The sequence below is a fragment of the Stegodyphus dumicola genome, chromosome 2 (genome assembly GCF_044657685.1).
Source record: "Stegodyphus dumicola isolate Sdum_Otavi_A_Nest chromosome 2, ASM4465768v1".
NCBI lineage: Eukaryota > Metazoa > Arthropoda > Arachnida > Araneae > Eresidae > Stegodyphus > Stegodyphus dumicola.
The window spans coordinates 146829167-146851359 of record NC_140769.1 but is presented as its reverse complement, the minus strand read 5'-3'; the positions used below and the strand labels follow the sequence as shown (position 1 = coordinate 146851359).

Sequence of the window (22193 nt, the reverse complement as noted above, 5' to 3'; positions counted from 1 at the left end):
AATTTTAGAACTATTCAAACTAAAATTCTGCACATAATTCTCGCACTAGAATTCACACTAAATTCTAGAATAACTTAAATTTTGATAATTAAAATTTTGATAATAAACATTTAAATAAAATAATAAAAATTTAAAAAGGATATAAATGATTTGATAATTAAAATTTTGATAAATACAAATAAAAATTAATTAATTTTTAATCTTATATTTTTTATGTGTGCACATTTAATATAGCTAATAGGTTGTGCAAATGAAAAAATATATTTAAATATTTTTATTGAGATATTGAAAAATAATCATCGTAAAATATAGCGGTGGTACTAAAGTTTTTCAATTTTTGTTTAGATGGTACGCGTTAGTCAAAAGGTTGAGAACCGCTGCTGTAACGAATGGAATAATCTTTAATTTAAAATGACCAACCAACATACTTGTGTCCTGTTCAAAGTTCAACCTATCTTTTAAATCCTAATGATCTGTCTAGAATATTTTTTTTTAATATCTTAAGGTTAACTCGTCTAGCGCGCCCTTATTGTCTTAAAACTTAAAATACCATTTTAATTTCCTTTACAAATCATTGCCATTCTCGGTTTTCAAATAAACAATTATTTAAAAAAAAAAAAAAAAAAAAAAAAAAAAAAAAAAAACCCATTTTGATGTTTTACAACGTTTTCAGATATTGAGTATCTTGAGATTTTTGTATGTTAACGGTTGGCATAAACTTTGTGAATAAACATGCCAGAAATGGGGAGGGGGTTAGGAAGTGAGGAAAAGAAAGAAAACGGAAAGAAGAAAAAAAGTTGACCAGACATTTGCAACTTTTTTTAGCTTGTTAATCAAAAATTTGTTAAGTTTTACAAAATATGAAATAGATAATAAGACAAATTCCAAATTAGGGTTTCCAGATGCCTAACATTAGCAGGAGGATTACGTTATTCAAAATTAGATGGCTCTAGGTACCGTGGTTTTATCGCTATGCAAGAAAATATATAGTATACATTTATGTAGATTATTATTATTTAATTTCTTTAAATATAATACAGGGCTGTAATATTTAGTGGCAACAGTTTGAAAACTAAATCAACGCAAAAATTGAATCGAGGCAAAATGCCAAAACGAAATTAATAGCCCGTACGGGCTAAAAATATAAACTAATCATTCTACAGATTTTTTAATAATCTATTACTCTCTTGCATTCTACGTGAAAACCAGATAAATATTTCTATTAAGAAAATCGAAATTAAAAATATAAACACGTAGAAAAGGAACTTTGAATGATTTTATGTAAAATTGAGTATTTTAGGTGAGTCAAGTTTAAGCTTGAGTTAAAGTGAGTAATTTAAGTGAAAAAACATTCTGATGCAAAACTGGCATTAAAATCGAAAAGACCAAATGAAGCCTGCAGTCTGGTGACTACTCCAACAATAAGGTTAATGAAAATAATAGACTGAAGAAAATTTACATTTGGAAATAAGAGTTCATTTTTATTTGTTTTCGTATGAGTAGCACATAAATATATTTCGAGCTACCACAAAAAGTGTAATCGGATATTCTTATAATTACCATTCGAATAAAATCTAGGGGAGGGGTGAAGATTAGTAATAGTTTGAATACAAACTGCCTTCCGCCCCCCCCCACACACACAAGTTTTTCCAAGCGGCACTAGAAGTGAAGCACTGCTTTGAAGCTTGGGTCACCAGATGGGGTGTTCTTTGTTTACATTCAGAAGCTCCCTTGACAGGGTTCTGATAGTATTTCGACGAAATACCCTCATTGGCGGTCAGGTCATAAATTTACAATCCCTTTTTTCAGGGGGAGAGCTGACAAGGAGCGGACAATCTCGCTAGGGATCTTGAGAAAATGCGGGGGTTGTTTAAACATCTAACTTCTCTATTTTCAGTTTTATACACAGGAAAATACAAATTGAATTCTTCGAATGAATGCAATTTTGTACAATGAAAATGTATTACTTAACGAGAAACTGTAAGATAAATAACATCTTTTTTTAAAGCCATAGGTGTAGAAAGACAGATATTTGTTACACGAATGAATTTGTAGTAAATATTGAGTTTCTCATTTCGAATGCTATGTTCCATGTATACGAAGTAGCTGAGTATGTGAGATAATAGTCATAACCGAATGGCTTTCAACCTTTTCACGGCTAAGGACTGTTTCTCAATTACATTGTGGTCGCTGCTTTTTGGTTAATTTTCTAATGGCATATAAACAATAATTGTTTTTATTTGAGACTTATGAATAAAATAACGCAAACTAGACTGCAGAAAATTCCTAAGAATGAAGTTAAATAATACTGAAAAATACATTATTGATGCACTTTTGTGTTTTATATGTAGTAGTATTAACTACTACTGTTCCGTCTTTTTGGTAGATAGGTGGCGCTCTTGATGCGCGCCGATGAAAAATATTCCACTTGACGCTTGAACATGAAGAATGACGCATGTCATATATATTAAAAAGGGCTTGGAACTTTCGGATACAAGTCCCGTTAATGAGAACATAAATATTCTGCTTGGCGCGGAGCATTTCTGGTATATACAAACAGGAAGTAATTCAATGATAAATGATAGTTTGTTTATAGTACCGACCATATTTGGATACACAGTGATGGGTAAAGTAAAAAATAATAATACTCGAATTAATGCGTTGTTTTTATCTGCCGTTGAAGGAAACACATTTGATTTGCAGTCATTTTGGAAATTGGATTCGATAGGAATTGAAAATGAAAACAAAACATTTTCGGAAACTGATTTGGATACTATTAAGCATTTTAACGACAGTTTAAAATTTAATAACGGCGGGTACGAAACAAAACTCTTTTGGAAGGACAATAAATCACAACTCGCTGATAATTTTTTCGTTGCTAAACAACGATTTCTAGGACTAAAGCATAAATTAAAGGGAAATGATTTCCTATATAATGAATATGATAATATAATTAGAGAACAAGTTGAAAGGGGGATTGTTGAACAATGTAAGTCTGTTGAAAATGAACCTAACTGTTATTATATGCCTCATAGGCCCGTTATACGTGAAGGAAAAGTAACAACAAGAATAAGAATAGTTTATGATGCCTCTTCTAAGTCTGAAGGAGCTAAATCGTTAAATGAATGTTTGATATCAGGCCCTAATTTAAATCCTAACTTGTTGGATATAATTTTAAAATTTCGCGTACATAAAGTTGCATTTTGTGCAGACATAGAGAAGGCTTTTCACCAAATTCAAATTGATAGTGAAGATAGAAATTTTTTAAGGTTCTTGTGGTTTGATCAGTCTTACGACAATAGTGACAATAGTTTAGGCTTTAAGGTTTTCCGAATGTGCCGAGTGCCGTTTGGAATGACAACAAGTCCGTTTATTTTGTCCGCCACTATCAAACATCATATTAAGGGTTATGAAAAGAAATATAGCAAAGCTGTTGACATGTTAAATAAGTCCTTATATGTTGATGACCTTATCCATGGAGCAGACTCCGTTGAAGAAGTTTTCTCATTATCAACTGACGCAGTTAAAATTCTTCAAGACGCTGGTATGAACTTAAGAAAATTCGAATCAAATTCCGTATCTTTAAAAAATCATTGGCAAGATATTGGTTTAATTAATAAGGAAGATAATTTGGATAAGAAAACATTAAAGGTGCTGGGAATAATTTGGGATTTGGATGAGGACACATTGAAATTAGATGTACAAGAACTTTTACAACCAGTTGACTGGAAACACGTTACGAAGCGAAAGGTATTACAGATTGTGGCAAAAATTTATGATCCAGTTGGATTCATTGCACCTTTTGTTATCAGAATAAAATTCTTATTACAAGAGTTATGGGAATTGGGTATTGAATGGGACACAATTTTGCCCAGCTATTTGAGTGAAAAATTTAAAACTTGGTACTTTGAACTTGAAGTTATTCTCAACTTGTGTATTCCTAGAAAATACAAATTAAATGATGAATGTGTAAATTTCGATAAAATAGAGCTTTTTGTCTTTTGTGACGCCAGCCTCAAGGGATATGGAGCTGTTGCATATTTTCGTGATCCTGATTCTTGCTGTACGTCTTTTGTTCTTTCAAAGAGCCGTGTATCCCCACTTAAAAAATTAACCTTGCCTCGTTTAGAACTTATGGGAGCCATTATTGCCGCAAGAATAGTTAAATATTTAAGGAAATTATTTAATATCCAAGAAGATAATGTATTTTGTTTTAATGACTCTAAAATTGTTCTTCACTGGATCAGGGGTACCGCTGATAAATGGAAACCCTTTGTTGCTAATCGTGTACGGGAAATACAAGATGTTGTATCACCTTCGCAATGGAAATACTGTAAGGGAAATGACAATCCGGCTGACATAGTTTCACGTGGATTAAGAGCTTCTGATCTAGTGGAAAATAAACTTTGGTTCAATGGACCAGTGTGGTTAAAAGAGAAAAATGTACCTTCATCATCTTTTGATCCTTTGATCGAGCCTATGGTGGAAGAGGTACAGGTAGAACAGCGTCAAACTACTGTATGTTCTGTTATTAGCCAAGAGGCTGAATTTGAATTGACATCCAGGTTTTCATCCTGGAAAAAATTGAAACGCGTAACTGCATGGTGTTTAAGATTCTGCCGCAATATTAAACCTACATCTTTAAAACTCAAGGGTTTTTTAACAGTTCAAGAATTGGATAAGGCAAGCAATTTGATTTTTAAAATCATACAACATTCCGAATTTAGAGAAGAAATTAGACTTTTGAAAGCAGGGAAGAAATTGAATCTCAGCAGTAAAATCCTGAAATTAAATCCTTTTCTTGATAGTGAAGAAATCCTTAGAGTCGGTGGTAGACTCTGTAACTCGAATCTTTCAGAAAACACAAAGTATCCAATCATTCTTCCCAAAAGTCACCAAGTTACTGAATTGATAGTCAAACACTTTCACGAAGTGAACCTTCACGGAGGAGCCACATTAACATTATCTGCTCTGCGACAGAAATATTGGATCGTTAATGGCCGAGAAATTGTAAGAAAAATAATTTGGAAATGTATAAAATGTTTTAAAAATCGAACAAGCACATCCAGTCAGATAATGGGCGACCTACCTGCTTCTCGCGTATTGCCGGATAGAACATTCTCGAATACAGGACTAGATTTTGCAGGCCCCTTTTTAATTAAAGCTAGGAAAGGAAGAGGAGGAACGAGATATAAATGTTACGTTTGCCTTTACATATGCTTCACCACAAAGGCCATTCACCTAGAAGTGGTCAGTGATCTAACAACTGAAGCATTCCTAGCATCTCTGAAAAGATTTGTGTCACGCAGAGGAAAACCCAAGAAAATCTTTTCCGATAGAGGCACCAACTTTGTTGGGGCTGATCGAGAATTAAGAAGATACATAGCTACACTTTCCTCTGACGAAGCATTTCAAAACTACCTGAGCGGTGAAAATATTCAATGGATCTTCAATCCTCCTGCTGCCCCTCACCATGGAGGCCTTTGGGAGGCTGGAATGAAACAAATGAAGATTCACTTAAAGCGGACTATTGGAACCCAGGTTCTGACATACGAAGAATTTCACACCTTAATTACACAGATCGAGGCGTGTATGAATTCAAGGCCAATAGTTTCCATCTCATCTGACCCTGAAGATTTTAATCCTTTAACACCTGGACATTTCCTGATTGGGACTACATTAACAGCAATTCCTGAACCTGATCTTACAAATAATAAGCTAACCCCTGCTGAAAGATGGAAATTGACACAGCAAATTTTCCAGAGCCTTTGGAAACGTTGGTCTAGAGATTATCTTTCACAATTACAAGGGCGTACCAAATGGTTGAGGGATAAACCAAATTTAGCCCTCAATGACTTAGTCTTGATAAAGGACGAAAATTTGCCTCCATTAAAGTGGCGACTTGGACGAGTAATTGAACTATATCCTAGTGCTGATGGAAAGGTTCGTGTTGTCAAACTAAAAACTTTATTGGGCGAAATAAAGCGTCCTATACATAAACTTTCCCGCTTACCATTGAGTGAATAAGACTCTAAAAAAAAAACATTAATTGTATATTCATAATTTGTGTCTTTATTATTATTATTAATTCAATTATGTTTCAGATTCATAGAATGGACCACAATTGTGGATTATGGTAATTTAGCAGTTTCATTATTTTGTTTTCCTTCTAGAGATTGTAAGTATGTTTTAATTGTAAAATTTTGTGCTAAATTTAATGTTGTTATTCAATTTAAATTTGTCATTATGCATTTTATTTTATATGATATACTGTTGAACTTTGGAAAACTTGTTTGAATCTAAAATTGAAGATCTTTATAATAATGTTGTAATGAACCAATGTTCATCGGGACGGAGTATGTTCCGTCTTTTTGGTAGATAGGTGGCGCTCTTGATGCGCGCCGATGAAAAATATTCCACTTGACGCTTGAACATGAAGAATGACGCATGTCATATATATTTGATGCTTGATTATGTTTCATGGCCGCTATAAGCGGAAGTAATATAAGTTTATCGTTAATAAATGTTATTTCTATGTTCTAAGAAATCTTGAAGTTTTGCTTTGAAATTTTAATGCTCTCCCAACCTTGACTCCTGAAACGAAACGATCTTTGAATTTATGACTCATGAAGAGAGACACCACACAACTACTATAATCCTTAAACGGAATCCTTAAATTATATATATCTATGTATAGGTATAATATATATATAAATGGAACCAAATATAGAATAAGGTATAAAATATCTTTATTATACAATGTTCATTACCATACGTATATTTACGTAATATCAATATAAATAGTTAGTTAGGTTTCGTACATATATAATTTATTTTTATATTTTGTATTTTTTGTATTAGATTCAGTATTGTATACGTATCTGAAGTTTAATTTGTTCTCTTTCTGTGTTACGACTTTAAGTGAGAAAGAATTGTTAGGGCCTTCATAGGGATTACATTATATACAATCAGTTAGGATCCGACTTTTCCTTTCTTTTAATCATTATATATATTGAAATACTACTTAATGAGTACTTAATGAGTTACATAAAATATAGCAGTTTTTAAGCTACTTATTTATATATCTATTGTTTGGTCTGATTTGTTTGATTATAGCAAAGCATTCGACGGTTATTTGCCTAAGGGTAAGGGTGCCTCGTGGAGAACTTTCTAAGCAAAACTGACTCTTATGCACGTTACACGTGGGGAAAACCTCGAAAACGCCAATACAGTCATCCCCGTCGATCCGGATTCGAACCCCGGATCGACCTACCAGAGTTCAACGACTTTACAGCTCAGCCGCTAGTGAGCCACACACACACACACACACACATATATATATCCATACATATACATTAAATAGTATTTACATGTCGTTTATAAAGTATAATTGAGTGCAATTTAATCATAAAGAGTTAGAAAATATTCTACGGAATTACTTCACTTCATAGACTTTTTGTTAAGCTTCACCATATTTCTTAAAGAGAATCTCAATGCTAGTTCCATTTCCAAGCTGTTTATGTACCTTATTTTTCATACTTTGAATTATATTTAGAAAATTATTTCACTTGGTTATAGCTGAAAATGCAGTTTTTTTATTGAAGAATTTAAGGGTAAGAAGAGAATTATGCCTTTTTCTAATTAATTATTCTTGAAGCATTTAAATTTTTTAAAAAAAAGCGCACATTAATACGAATCACTGAACTAAAGTGGTCGATACAGGACAGATTAATTAGCTACTAAATTTTGATTTTCGTTGAGTAAAAAGGAATTCATCTGCATTCTATAAGAAAGCAGATATTCAAAAAATGCTTTTTTCCTATTCTCGCAGTCATAATATTTTTCTTAAATATTCAGCTAATTCATATTCAAATATTCCAATCAATTACAATAAGTAATAAATCGATACAGTAAATAAATAATTAAAATCAATTAAATGGAATTTTAATTGATTTTAATTGCCTTTTTCCCTCTGATAAACCCCTCTTTAGAGTTCAATAGCAGTCGATCAGCTTTTGTTGGGGGTTCATTTTTCTTTATGGTATGCGTACGTTATATATGTATGTATTATGCATTGCTCATACTTGTCAATTGCAGCTTTTAATATCTTTTGGAAAAAAATCAATATGAGAATCCAGAAAATGATTCTTAGCGACGCTAAAATTATTATTACTAGGCACTCTCATGTCACAGTGTTTAAAAACAAATCCCATTGTTTAAAGGTAGATTCTATGCTCATATTTTAGTCTAAAATTAAAAGCTGCGAGTCAAAATTAAGGGGGTTGCTCTTAGAAAGCCTCAATTAGAAGTAGTTATAGGAAATGTTAATCAATACTTATAATCTTATATAGGTATGTAAATATGAGCCCATTTTCCTTAGAAAATTCTCCATGAAATCATGCCTAGCCAACCCTCATATGTTTTGCCATATTCAACACAAAATCATTCTTAAGATGATTAATTAATTAATTTTATGTTAGATTATACGAAGCTTTTCAAAAACTAGGATGCTTTCCGTAAACAATTAGTATTAATAAGCGCTGTTCAACTGGAATTGGGTCGGATTATTTGTTTATAGCAGTGCTTTTCAGCCGACTTACATGTACCTGTTTGTATTGCTCAGAGGGGGGTGGAAGGAAATTCCTGAAAGAAAACAATGTAATAATGAAATGTTAATAAACAAATAAATATAACTTTTCGTATCTTATGTAATTTGTCTCCATTCTGATACCATGTGCATCATTTATTTCTGATAAACTGATACTGAATGAGATCTAAAAACACTTTTTTTTTTTTTAAATATATCACCTCTTATGATCCCTGACATAGCCGTTTACTTTCCCCCTTCCGTAATTAACATCAGTCTCCTGCTCTCGACCGCATTTGCCAAGCCACCATTTCGACACACGACGGTTCCATACAAATCGAAAAAGGGAACTTTTCGCATGAAAGAAACATTCATAGCATGATGGATAACAGCAATTTGTATAGTTTAGTGACATTTATGCTAAAATCACATCTTGGTTATTTTTCGATAACTAACAACAGCGATTTTGATTATGAATTTGTTTTATAAAATTCTAAGCTGTTGAACTACAATTATATAGATTTTAAGAAAAATGCTATGCTTAAAAGAAGGAAAAACACCTTACGGTACATTTAAAATTGTATACGTCTTTCGATACCCTTGATAGAGTATTCCCTACTTTTATTTTATTTTCCAAACGCCAAAATGTTTTAAATAAAACAATTTTTTTTTCGCATCCATACATTATTTAACATGTACCTTTTAAAATTTTTTAGAGAGGCTTTACTGCTGCTCATTTTAAACTCATCGTTTTAATTTTATATATCTGAAAAATAATCACTTTGGGTTTACACGTTTAACTTATTTGGGTTAATTAAAAATAAAATTACCATTAAATGCTGCAATCCTCGTCAAAATTAATAAATATACACACAGATATGCCAATAAGTTAGCTTTCCATTGATTTGGAACCACACATTTGTGTAAAATTAGGTACAGTTTTACACAAATGTGTGGAACAGAAGAGGGATACATTTGCGAATTTGGCGGAAGTACCATGTGCGGTCAAGATGATGTGACCATGTGAACGTGCTACATCATCAAGACAGCTTATTAAGAATTTGAAAATAGGGTAATCGACGGAGGTGAAAACATTTGTATATCCTGCCAAAGGGGGTCCAATCATGAATGGTCCTCTTATTGATTCCAGATTGTTAAATGTTTCCCACGCAAGTCTTTTTTTTCTCGGAAATTCGAGTTTTATGCTGGCTTCTTAACGTACGCAGGTCATTAAATTATTCATAAATGTATTTGAAATGAAGAATTTATTCACTTATAAACAACTATGAAAGTACTGTGAAGAAATCTAATTATTAAATGTATCTAATTTATAATGATTATAAAAGTTATCTAAATGTATAATAACCTTAATATTGAATTGTAAACATAAATTGAAATCCTGTTGACAAATACGTTATAAAACTATTTAAGCAAGAATTGTTCGTATTGGAAAGCGATCTGTTAAAAGGTATTGTAAAGTAAATGCTATGAGATGCGCACTTAAGAACGCAAAACTCAGTTACAAATTTTAAATAATACTAAAAAAAAAAAACTTATTTTATTTCCTTTCAGAAATGTTCAGAGAAAGTCAAGTACTATTTAAAGTATTTTGCTAATTTCTAATAATTCACTAATTTAAAATGAACCGAATAGAGCATTAATTATAAATTGACTTACATTTTTCGATTTAAAAGATGCCTCAGAAGCCAAAAAATCATGTCATATTTAAGAAAGTATTTTAGGAAGAAGCTCTATAAATAGAAAAGAAATAATGCATAATTTTAATAATAATAATACAATAAATTTTGATCTTAATTTTTGTACCTTAACCGAATAAAACTGAATTACCTAATTTTTTTTTTTCATATGTAATTAACGAAAACTTGTGAAAATATTTCATTCAAATTAAACCATTCTGAGAAAACTGTCCTGTGAAAAGTATAGCATTTAATTCCGTTCAGAATGAAATGTTTAAAAATATGTTGTTTTCATATACTTAGGACTCTGAAGTGTTGTAGAAAAAGAAAATATATACATTTATATGTATATTTACGACGTAATTACAAAATATTTACATCCGAACGCGTCAAATCCCATTGAACTCAATGGTAAATGACCCAATGTTTTGGTCACCACGTAGGGATCGCCGGTGCTTCAGAGCAGGGTACGGGAGAAACTTGTTTAGGGCTACTCCATCTTACTTCCTACCTCCATGGTTTTTCTCACTGTTAACGAGGCAAGGAAAGCAAAACCATACAATTCCTTTCTACTGTTGCATAAGACTATTCAAATATGTGACCTCGGAAAGGCTCGAGATATGATTTTATTTCACTTCTTACCGGAAGTAAACATGAAACGAAATGTGCAATACATTTTTGGCGTTTTCCTTTGGGCAAAACTATTAAAATCGGTGTCATGTTTTGATATTAAATCCCAGAATAATAATGGTTATTACTTGGGAACTTGCATCCCATGTTAGAATTTCCTGCTTCCTAAATTCATTAAATAAATTACATAAAAATAATTTATCATTGCTTGATGGGACTAATAGACTAAATAACTCTATTGAAAGAATTCAACTATAATTTTATATCGCTAATAATTGAAGTATGCGGGGCCCCTGACAAGGTAATGGTTTCTAAATTTGAGAATAGAAATTAAATCAATAGATTTCGTTATTCGGGCGCTTCACGCTTTTATTATTCGCGATATAAGTTTGTAGATGAATTTCATACATCGAATTATTCAATCCGTGGCTCTCATTAAACTGTATGACAATTTTTTTTTTCTTTTCAGTTCATTAATTATCAATTCTATTTTAAATAAAAACTTATTCCATAGCAACCGTTTTTTTTTAAATGTATTTTATCTCTAGTATTTACTTCTTTATACGAAGTAAAGGATGAATTGTATTCGCGAAATATTCCGGGTACTATGTATCAACGAAAATATCCATTTTGACCGCTATCGAATGCAATTTAACCATGTTTTTGCGTGACATCTGTTCGTAAGGACAGAATAAAGGACTCTTTTTCCCAAAACGAATTATAAAACAGGCCTAATTATTTTTACCATATCAGCCAGATTACTTTACATTTGAAACCGAGCAGAATACTGAACTAATTCTTTTTGCCCCTTCAGTGTCTTTTTGCCGAGTAGAACCCAAAGGAAACTTCTAGTTTTGTGAAAAAAAAAAAAAAACTGTTTTGGCAACAAACGATTCGGCCAGCAGGCACGCCAAGTCAGAACTGAAGTAATTGAATGAGAAATATATATCTAATGAAATTCGAGGAAGTAAGCGTTTCGTATTATTAACAATAAATATTGTCACCAGTCTGTCTCGGACAGAGGATAATGTTTACGAGTAGCGCACGCGCATTAGGTAAGCGGCGCTGAATCATCTGTGAAAAACTGCTTCTTTTTTATTTGTTTAAGTTCTTTTATACATCGTTTTAGATTTATTATAGTATTTGAATAGAACACGTGGCAACGATTAGACAATTCTTCAGATGATATAATTTTTGTGCATTCTGAGTTATAAAATGAATGAGATGTAACGCTCTTAAGTGAACCTAGCGCTAGACTGTCGCTATGGAAAATAAATATAGTGAATTTTAAAGAGCACATTTATTCTTTTGTGGTTTATACGCTTTCTACGAAGTATATTTAGTTCAATTCGATAAGTTTAAATGAAATGCAGGAAAAAATGCGTATAATTTAATATTCCGTACAAGAATGTGGTGTACCCGTCACATTTTTTAGTCTTAATTACACGCTATCAATGATGAAATTTTTAGTCATTATTAAAATAAATTGTGAAATAAGAACTGAACGGCATTCAGAGAATAAAGAAATCGCTTTGAATATTCAGTTTTGGAAATTGGATTTAATGAAAGTTGCTTAGCGAGCATTTTACTTGATGCCAAAATGAATAAAACGAAATTGTCGTCTAGTGCGCCAACATTTCAAACTTCGTCATTAAGTACCCCAAGATGGCAAACTCAAAAACAATTTTTCAACGATAAACTCTCCGTCCCCTCCCCGTCTGCGTCAGACTGCAACACGTTAAAAAAAAATTAGAAAGTTGCTCTATTATTATTTTTTTTTTTCATTCTTATTTTAAAAGAGGAGGAAAAGTTGGTTTCAATATCTGTAAAAATTTCAAAACTTTGTACCCGCATTTTTAGATGTTAACATTTTATTATCATATACATCAAATAGTCTAAAACAGAGTTTTTTAAACTGTGAGTCGCGGGACCTACAGCAGCGGGTCGCCAAGAATTTTAGCACTTTTGATATTTCTTTAACTTATTATTACCAAATATTTTTACACAATGTATCTGAAAATAGGTAAAGATAAGACGATACAGAAAAAGAAATAAATAAAAATAAAAATATAAGTTTTCGAAGCATCTTTTTATAATATAAACGTTCATTTTCTTGCTTTGCACGCACTATAAAAAAATAAAAAGTTAGCTCTTTACAGACAAAAGTTTTGTAAAGTTACAGAAATCAAGAAGTTACACAAGAATTTCCTGTAATGGTAACAGGTTGAAAGCAAACTGTGGCAGGTACAGCTGATTTGCTTGTAGCGTTACAGATAATGTTTCAGAAGCCGCGCGGAAGAATCACGTGACTGAAAATTAGCCAATCAGGAGAAAAGTGTTTGAAAGCTAGTTGCAGAAAAAACATGGCTGAATGGATGTTGGTTGTATAGCGCAGGTAAGTAAGAAAATGTTTACAATTACTGTTTGAAATATTTTTTTGTTCATTTTATGCAGATTATTCTCATGCACTTTGCACTGTTACATGTAGTGAGTAAGTATTTAAACGTTTAAGCTTTACGATTAATTAATAACAGTGTTCATAATGTCTAATGAGTTGAAAGACTGCAAAATATTTATTCCAAATACAGATCTAATAGTAGTATTTTGTCATTGTACATCCGATAAATTACGCCTTAAATTGCCCGTATTATTATTTAAAACTAATTATTCCAAAATTTAATCACTGTTTGTGGTATTTAATTGAAATGGTAATGTGGTTGTTGAAAACAAAACTTATCATGTTAGCGTTCGTTTGCAATCGTCTGACCAAAGAACGTTTGACATATTTTTCCCAGCAGGCCTTGCGAGAAACGTTTATATAAACATTTAGAATTCTGAATGTAATGTTAGTGTGGCATGCAGGCCTCCTGCATAAATTGAATAATTTTATGCTTCCAAACAGTTTCGTAAAACTCATTAGTTCCTATCTGAAAAACAGGACTTTTCAAGTTCGTTGCGGTGACGCCTTATCTGTCAGAAAATTTTAGAATTCATAGCGGGGTCCCGCAAGGATCCGTTCTTTCCCCCCGGCTCTATAATGTTTATATCAATGATTTCCCGCACCCATTCAACACGAAAATACTCAAATACGCTGACGACACTGTAGTACTGACTGAATCCAGAAGTCCCCAGCTCGCTCTAAGTAATTTACAAATGCATCTCAATATGATCAATCACTGGTGCAAGACTTGGAAAATTAAGCTCAACGCCTCTAAATGTTGTATTGTGCTCTATCGGAGATACAAAACAAGATTAAGAGTCAATACTGATATCTACTTAGATAGAACTCTAATCCCTGTAGCTAATTCCTATAAATATTTAGGTGTTTACATAGATAAGTCTCTCAACTTCAAAGATCATATTTCTTATATCTTAAACAAAGCAAATGCAGCCTACATGGCAATTTATCCTATTATCGGCAAAAAATCGAAGCTCAGTCTAAAAATAAAGAAAATGCTTTACATATCTCTAATTCGACCGATCATGCTATATGCAGTGCCGGCCTGAGAAATCGCCAATAAAACTGAGTGCAAAAAATTAGATATACTCCAAAATAAAATTCTAGGTAGCATTGTGAATGCACCTTGGTACGTGAGAAACTCTATAATTCATAACGACTTGGATATTCCATCTGTGCATAACTTTATACTCATGACAGCTCACAACTTCTTCGAGAAGATGAAGCATAGTCAGTATCACGCAATTAAACAAATGTTGGATTATGATCCAACCATTGAATACACTGTCAAACGCCCAAGGACAATTCATCACTATTCGTTATGGTGGTAACTTGTAAATTTTAATTTTAAAATTTACTTGAACTCTGAAATTGGACTCTATCCTATTATTTGTGTTGCATCTTATGTTAATCAAGAAACTTTTTTTTATTCAAGATTTTTATGTTACTATTTCATTTTTTAATTATTTTGTATGAATTTTTACTCTATCGTATGATTCTACGAACTTTTGAACTTTTTACGGCCTATCTAGCTCCTGCATACTTCTGAAAGACTTTGAACTCTTATGCCATTCACAGCTTCAAACTGTCTTCGCGCCATTTTCATGATTTCTCACTATTGCTTATCCTACACTCTTACTAGCTATATTGCACTCACCACCTGCATTTGCCAAACAATTCAATGAACCTGCCTGCATGCTTCAATTTAATGCCATTGCTTACCACTGCACAATTTTTATGATGAACGCCTACTTTCATAAGTATTAAGATATGCCTGCTCACGCAGCTGAATTTTCTTCGCTCACGGGTGTTGGTACTTCCCTAGTACCATTTATTTGAAAATATCTTTGCCTAGTGCACTTTAATGCGATCTACTGGCGAAAACTCTTTAGTAGTTAATGACCAGAAAAAAGTAAGTCATAATGTAATGTATATATTTCTTGCTTACTAGGTTTAGTTTATTCTTTTTCTAGGATTACCTAATTAGTTATACTTGGTTTATAATTCAGTCTAATATGTTTATGTACGAGTGTGTTATCAAGTAAAATTACAAAAATTTGAACAACGCCGTCGAGAATCTCGTTTATTCCTTTAGTGTTATAATATTTTTTTCAGTGGTATTAATTTCTTAGGAAAATGTTCCAAAATGAAGTAATTATATTGATTAAAAATATGCCGTATCATACTTTTCGTAATGTTTTGTTTTACTAACTAGATGCAATAATTATTCCATATATTTTAATATACCAATATCAACAGGGGAAAAATGGAAATGACCTAAAATATTTTTCTAACAATTCGTTAAACTAATTATAAAACAAAACTAAAATTTTGTGCATTATTTCCAAAAATATCATTTCATTAATATTTTATAAATGACAACATTTATTATACTGTATATATAACTACCATTGCATAGTTTATAAGTTTTTAAACATTTAATGTAGAATTTATGTTGATTTTATTTTGCCCAGTTTTAATACAGTTTTGAAGTATGATAGTCTTGTTACTAGGATACCATGAATCTGCTAATACAAGTTTAATACATTTCTTGACAAATGTTTCTCTTATTCATGTAATATAATATATAAATCATAAAATAAGTTTTCTTAAAAATAAATTATTATTGTTTATTGGAATTTAAAACAATTCTCTATCTGTATGTTGTATTAAAAATAAAATAATAATGAAATTTTAATGAAGCATTGATTTTAGCATTAACAATGTAAATATATATATATATATACACATGAATAAATGGAAATGCAAGCTACTTTTCCTTACAAAACCGCCCATGAATATATACTTCCCTTTAGGCTGACAGCCTTTGCATGCTTTGCCATATGCTATCAATCCAAATGATGCAAATATGCAGAAAATTTTACTTTCTTTGAAAGTTAATACCGGAAATAAAATTCAGTGCATTTGTAAACTACATTAGTTCTCTTATAGCTTGGCATTTAATTACCCAATGATTTACTAGTCCAAACTAATGCAGAATTCAGATATCCTTCAAATAAAAGAAAATTAATAAGATCTGATTTTTAGACATGTATATGAAGATTTATGTTTTTTAATATTATTTTAAGTCAACCGTTGTTTTATCACAAGGCGAAAAACATACATACATTTATGCAGATTCTTCGTTATTTAATTTCTTTAAATATAAAGCAGGGTTGTAATAGTTGATGGCAACAGTTTGAAACGTGAATCAACGCGGAAGGTGAATCGATGGAAAATGCCAATACGAAATTAATATATGCTGAAGTGAATGAAATTATGCCAGTGAAATTTTTTAAAATCAAAAACAAATTTCTGTGGAAAATTAAAGTTATAAATTCTAAATGCAAACAAAGGAGTGAATTTGAAAGTTATCAAATAAGCCATAGTGTTGGTCATTTTTTCAGTTTTGCAGAAGAATTTTTATACTTTGCAGAATGGGAATATGATGTTTGGTTTTGTTAGTATTAATTATTACAATTGAATTATTGCAACTTACTTTGCAACACGTAATTTAGCTTAAAATTTATTTGAACTTGATTTTCTAATTTATTTTGAAGTCTTTGAAATGAACTTAATTCTCATCATATTTTTTAACACAAATTTTTTTAAAGAAGAAAAAGTGACATTTGTTTTGCTTAGTTGCACACGAAGATACATGCCTCTATATATATATATATATAGAGAGAGAGAGAGAGAGAGAAAGAGGAGTTATGTTTACTTGCAGACTTTTTTCTTCCTTTTTACCAATATTATAGTATGAAAATCAAGGGGGAAATTAAGCAATCAATTTAATTTTGAAGGATGTGATTACAGTAAGACCATAACAAATCAAAAATATTCATGAATGAACTACTGGTAACTATCATAGTATTATTATTTAAAAGAAACCTACATTCCAATAAGAACGCTTAATAACATTAATATCTAAGTTATCTGATAAAAGTAATTTTCATTCCTACTTCCGTATACCTTGAATTTCACTCTTAGTATTGCCCACTGCTACTCCCTAGACCTCAAAGCATTTAATGCATCTGAAACTGCAATTTGTGTCTTCTTCTACAGCATGTAAGTTATCACCGTTTACTTTGTATTGCCACGAGCAATGATCTTTAGAATTACCGTATTGCGTTGCATATTCCACCCTATCCAGCTTTAGAACCAGATTCTGAAAATTAAAAAAATATTTACATAATTTTCCCCTTTTTAATGCATTCAGAAAATGAATATTCCAAGATTTTAAAATGGATTTATCAACATAATGATTGTTTTCGTCATACTAACAAAGGCAAACTTTTGCACACTTAAGGCCCCGTTGAATCTTTCTCTTCTAACTGTTGAATATTATGTCAGCCTAATACAAACAATGATCTATGATAGTGAAAGCAAATACCAACTGCCATTCACTGTGCAATTTTGCCATATCAGCTGAATGTTCACCCTAGCAAGCATCGGACCACAACCTTCTCTAATTATTTATGTATGATCTGAGGCCTAAGGAGTTGCAAGAACAACAATGAGAATGACAAAAGTTCAAATTATAAAGAAGAAATGAGATAACTTATTAGATGTTGCAATTATGTGTATTCTTATTGAAATAGATGTTTCTTTTAAATAAATAATATTGTGATAGCAGTAGTTTATCCATGATTACTTTTCATTTGTTATATTCCTACTGTGACTGTGTCCTTTGGAAATTAAATTATTCGTTTAATTTTTCCCTCTCAATTTTCGGAAGATAAAATTAGTAAAAATAAGTGGGAATATGGCATCAAGAGCATTAGATATCCCCATTTTCTTGAAGCTGTTCATTATTATTGTTTCATCAATGATAGGCCATGCGCCCAAAATTCACTAGCAAATCAGTAAGATGAAAATGACCATTATGCGGACAAAAAATTTAGGGTAACTTATTTTGTGAGCGCCTTAAGGAAGACAAACATTACCTAAATCATTAAAACAATTTCAGAATCCTGTTGCTAAAAGAAAGCTAGGGGGAAAATGTTGTCCGAGTCCCAGTGATTCCTTTGGACCAATATGTAATATTGTTTTAGAAATTTAAGGTACTAATAACTATAATATTTTTCGAATGCTAAAACAGTTCAAGAAATTTATTCAAGTTCTGAATTCTGAATACAAGTATACTGTATATTATATATAATAACTATGGTGGCTTCATTTATGAAAAGATTTGCATATTGGCTGTTTTTGTACAATGACCCTTCTCTAAGCTAGCTATACGTGATTCCTGAAAATTTTGATTTTTAAATGATAGTAGGCATCTTAGAGAAGTTATGTTTAATAATTAGTTATTTTATGAGTAATGCTGGTTAAATTTAAAAGTGATTGACTGAGGTAGCTTGTCGTAATGAGACAGTTTAATGTAATCCAATTTTTTAAAGAATTTAAGCTGTTCTTAATTAATTAAGATATTATAAAGAAATATGATTAAAAGTATTATATAAGCACATGTTTAAAACATCTATTAAAATAATTTTCATAAGCTTTTTAAGAGCATGATTATGATTTTAAAAGAAATGTTTTTTTTTTTTTTCTTTATTTAGGAGACATGGTTTACAAAGAGGGGAAAAACCATTCATTTTTTCCAAGGAGTCGAAACGAATTTTTATGAAATGTTTATTAAATTATATTATTTTTTAATTAATTCCTTTTTTCAGGTTTTATGTAAAGTTTATGAATTAAGTAATAAATTATTTTTACTTCTGTATTTTAATTAGCATATTATTTGCTTCATAGTGTTTCACAATAAAATTATAAATTCAATAAACTTCTTAATTAACATGCTGTAATATAGAGAGAGCATAAAGTTTGTTTTCTGTTGTCACATGTATATTTCACAATTTTGTATGCGAATCTCGAAATTTATAATAACTAGGAATACTTTTTTAGTATCACTTTCGAAACGGTAAATAGTATTAAGCTTAGATTTATTACATATTATGTTTGTAAAAAATTACAGGTAAAATTAAAATGCATTAAATTTAAACTAAACTGAAGTATTAATTTTAGAAATAAATTTCTTAAAGGCATAATTGTGAAGGGATAATTAATGAAAGACTTCTATCTGTTAATTCAAAGGAAATTATTTGAAGGTAAGTAAAAAAGTTATGCATTATTTCAAACAATAGCAGACTGTTGAGAAACACGGAGTGCAGATAAGAATAAAAAGATTAGTTAGACGTTGTAGTTCAAGCATATGAACAAAATTTTGAATTCCTTGTAGTAACAAAATGAAGTTCATTGCTATGTTGAATTCTTTAATTTACTGAAAATGTCATTTTGTTCCCTTTCAAATCGTCAAGTTTCTTAATCAAAAATTCGTTAACGTTTTACAAAATATGAAATCGATAAGACAAATTCCAAATTTGGGCTTCCAGATGGCCATATTCGGGCGGAAACGTACGCTATGCAAAACTGGATGGTTCTAGATACTGTTGTTTCATCACAATGCGAGAAACATACATACATTTATACAGATTCTTTATTGTTTAATATTTTTAAATATAATAAAATAAGCGAAAAAACACTTAAATATTCATAAAATGAATATTTTTTTTAATATATAACTTTTTACGCAGGAAGTATAGTATCAAAACAAAAATTCAGAAGTAAAATACCCAAAATTATTCAATCTATTCTTCCCATTAAACTATAGGATTGAATAACTTTTAGTGCATTCATTATCATATCCATTTTAGATAAAAGCTTATTCTATTAAAAACCGGCTCACCTGCGAACGAGCGGTAAAGTCGCTGAACACTGGTAGTTCGGTCCGAGGTTCGAATCCTGCGAACGGGCTGGCTGCATGGGTGTTTTCGTGGTTTTCCTCATGTGTAATGTGTATACGAGCCAGTTTCCCTTAGAAAGTCCTCCACGAAGGCATCCCTTCCCTTAGGCAGATAGCCCTAGTGTGCTTTGCCATAATTAAATACATCAACACCACACATCTATTAAAAACCTTTTAGTCCGAATGATCTTTGACCCTGAGGGACTATTGTTTTCGTTTTGCGATTTTGTATCGAATGACTCTGAATGTCCGTTTCACTTTACAAACTGTTGCCACCTAACATTATCGCCCTGTATTATATTTGAAGAAATTAAATAATTAAGAATCTGCATCAATGTATGTATGTTTCTCGCGTTGTGATAAAACGACGGAACCTAGAGCTATCCAGTTTCGAATGACTTCATCCTACTGCGAATATGGGCATCTGGAAGCCCATATTTGAAATTTGGAAGTTGTTTTATTAGCAATTTCATATTTTGTAAAACTTTAACGAATCTTTGATTAACAAACTTAAGAATCTCAAAGCGAGCCATGACAATGTTGTACACACAAAACATTTTTATCTCCAGTGCGTGAGACTGCTTATCGGATATTCTAAAGATAGGGTCAATTTAAAATTGTTTTGCGATATTGCTCTTGAACTGAATTTTATGGTTGGAGTATGAAGAATATGATATTTAATAAATAAAGGTTAACACACAAAATGTTAAAAAAAAAAAAAAACCTCGCCTTTGGATGTAATTTAAAATCTGAAACCCTTTCAGATTTTCTTTTTATCTTTTTTTTTTTTTTTTAATAATTGTATTTTATTTTTTACCATGCAGTCTTTACAAATCCCGCTTCCAGTTAATTGGGAACTGCCTGAATTGCTTCTCGTATTACTATGTTGCTGTTGATTGTATTACGCTGCCCAATTGAGTTAAGTATAGTAACTAATTACTAAATCATTAATTATTTCATAACCGAGTTAATTAATAATAACCGAGTTAAGTATAGTAACTAATTACTAAATCATTATTTTTTAACTAATTACTAAATCATTAATTTTTTCAGGTTTCTTAACAATAACTTGAAGGTGTGATTGCAAAAATAGATGAGGCCTATGTAAGAAAAAATAAGGAAAAATGAAGAAAAGATAAGGCCTAACGTCCCGCCAAAGTTGCGTCAATCGCTCTCTAGGAATTTTGAATTAATTGAACCATTTTTATTTAATAAACAATCAGTATTCTACCTGCTTCGTTTGATTTCTAATATTTTGTTAGCCCTCTAGTTTTATCGAAAGTTGTCTTTAGAATCTCAATAGAAACTTCCTTCAGGTAACTGTTCCTATCTAGGAACGGTCACATTCCGCTAACCAGTCTGTGCTCATTAACTCTTTGAGGGACAGGAAAAGGCAATTAACCTTTTCGGCAAATCTCTTGTTTTATTAACTATATTACACCTGTGATAATAGTATATATACTATTATCACAGATGTTACAATGAGATTGTTTGCGACAATTACACATATTTTGTCCAAGACGCGTGAAAAAATGGCCACTTCTGGTGGTTAGTGTCAGCGACCACCGCTCACAGAACACATCCCTGCAAATCAGTCTCTGTGGTACTCGTGGAAAAACAGTTGTTCTTTTATAGGCAGACTGCAATTTTGCGTGTGCTGTATTCCCACACTGTTCTTACAGGCTTTTTCTTGGTGCTGCATCGTCGTGATGTTGTCTTCGATGGCTGATGCGTATTATCTTGAAGACGAATTGCTACATCAACTACTGGCTTATGTTTCTTGATTGCCGTCTAGTGAGGTACAAGGGAACCAATAATTTGAGCGGTAACGATGGTTTTAGATTAGGTTTAGGTTTGGTTAAGAGATTATTCAACAATACATGCGTTTAAAACAACTGTCAATCTTTAATCCTCTGTACGTTTCTTAGCTTTATTGTTATACCAGCGGAAGTACTCGATGGCAGTTAAGTTAGATCAAGAGTAATGGATCTAACAACAGAGAGAACGATACCA

The 22193-nt window shown here is 31.4% G+C and overlaps 1 protein-coding gene and 1 long non-coding RNA gene across 3 annotated transcripts in view; one reads left to right on the top strand and one right to left on the bottom strand.

Moving 5' to 3' along the window:
- The window catches only part of LOC118203114 (uncharacterized), a 306364-nt gene that overhangs the window by 247088 nt on the left and 37083 nt on the right, over window positions 1–22193 (bottom strand). The window lies entirely within an intron of this gene.
- On the top strand, window positions 14472–21404 carry LOC146998599 (uncharacterized). The gene is made up of 3 exons (XR_015039586.1): window positions 14472–15284; window positions 21005–21098; window positions 21234–21404. It is a non-coding gene; the product is annotated as an uncharacterized LOC146998599 (long non-coding RNA).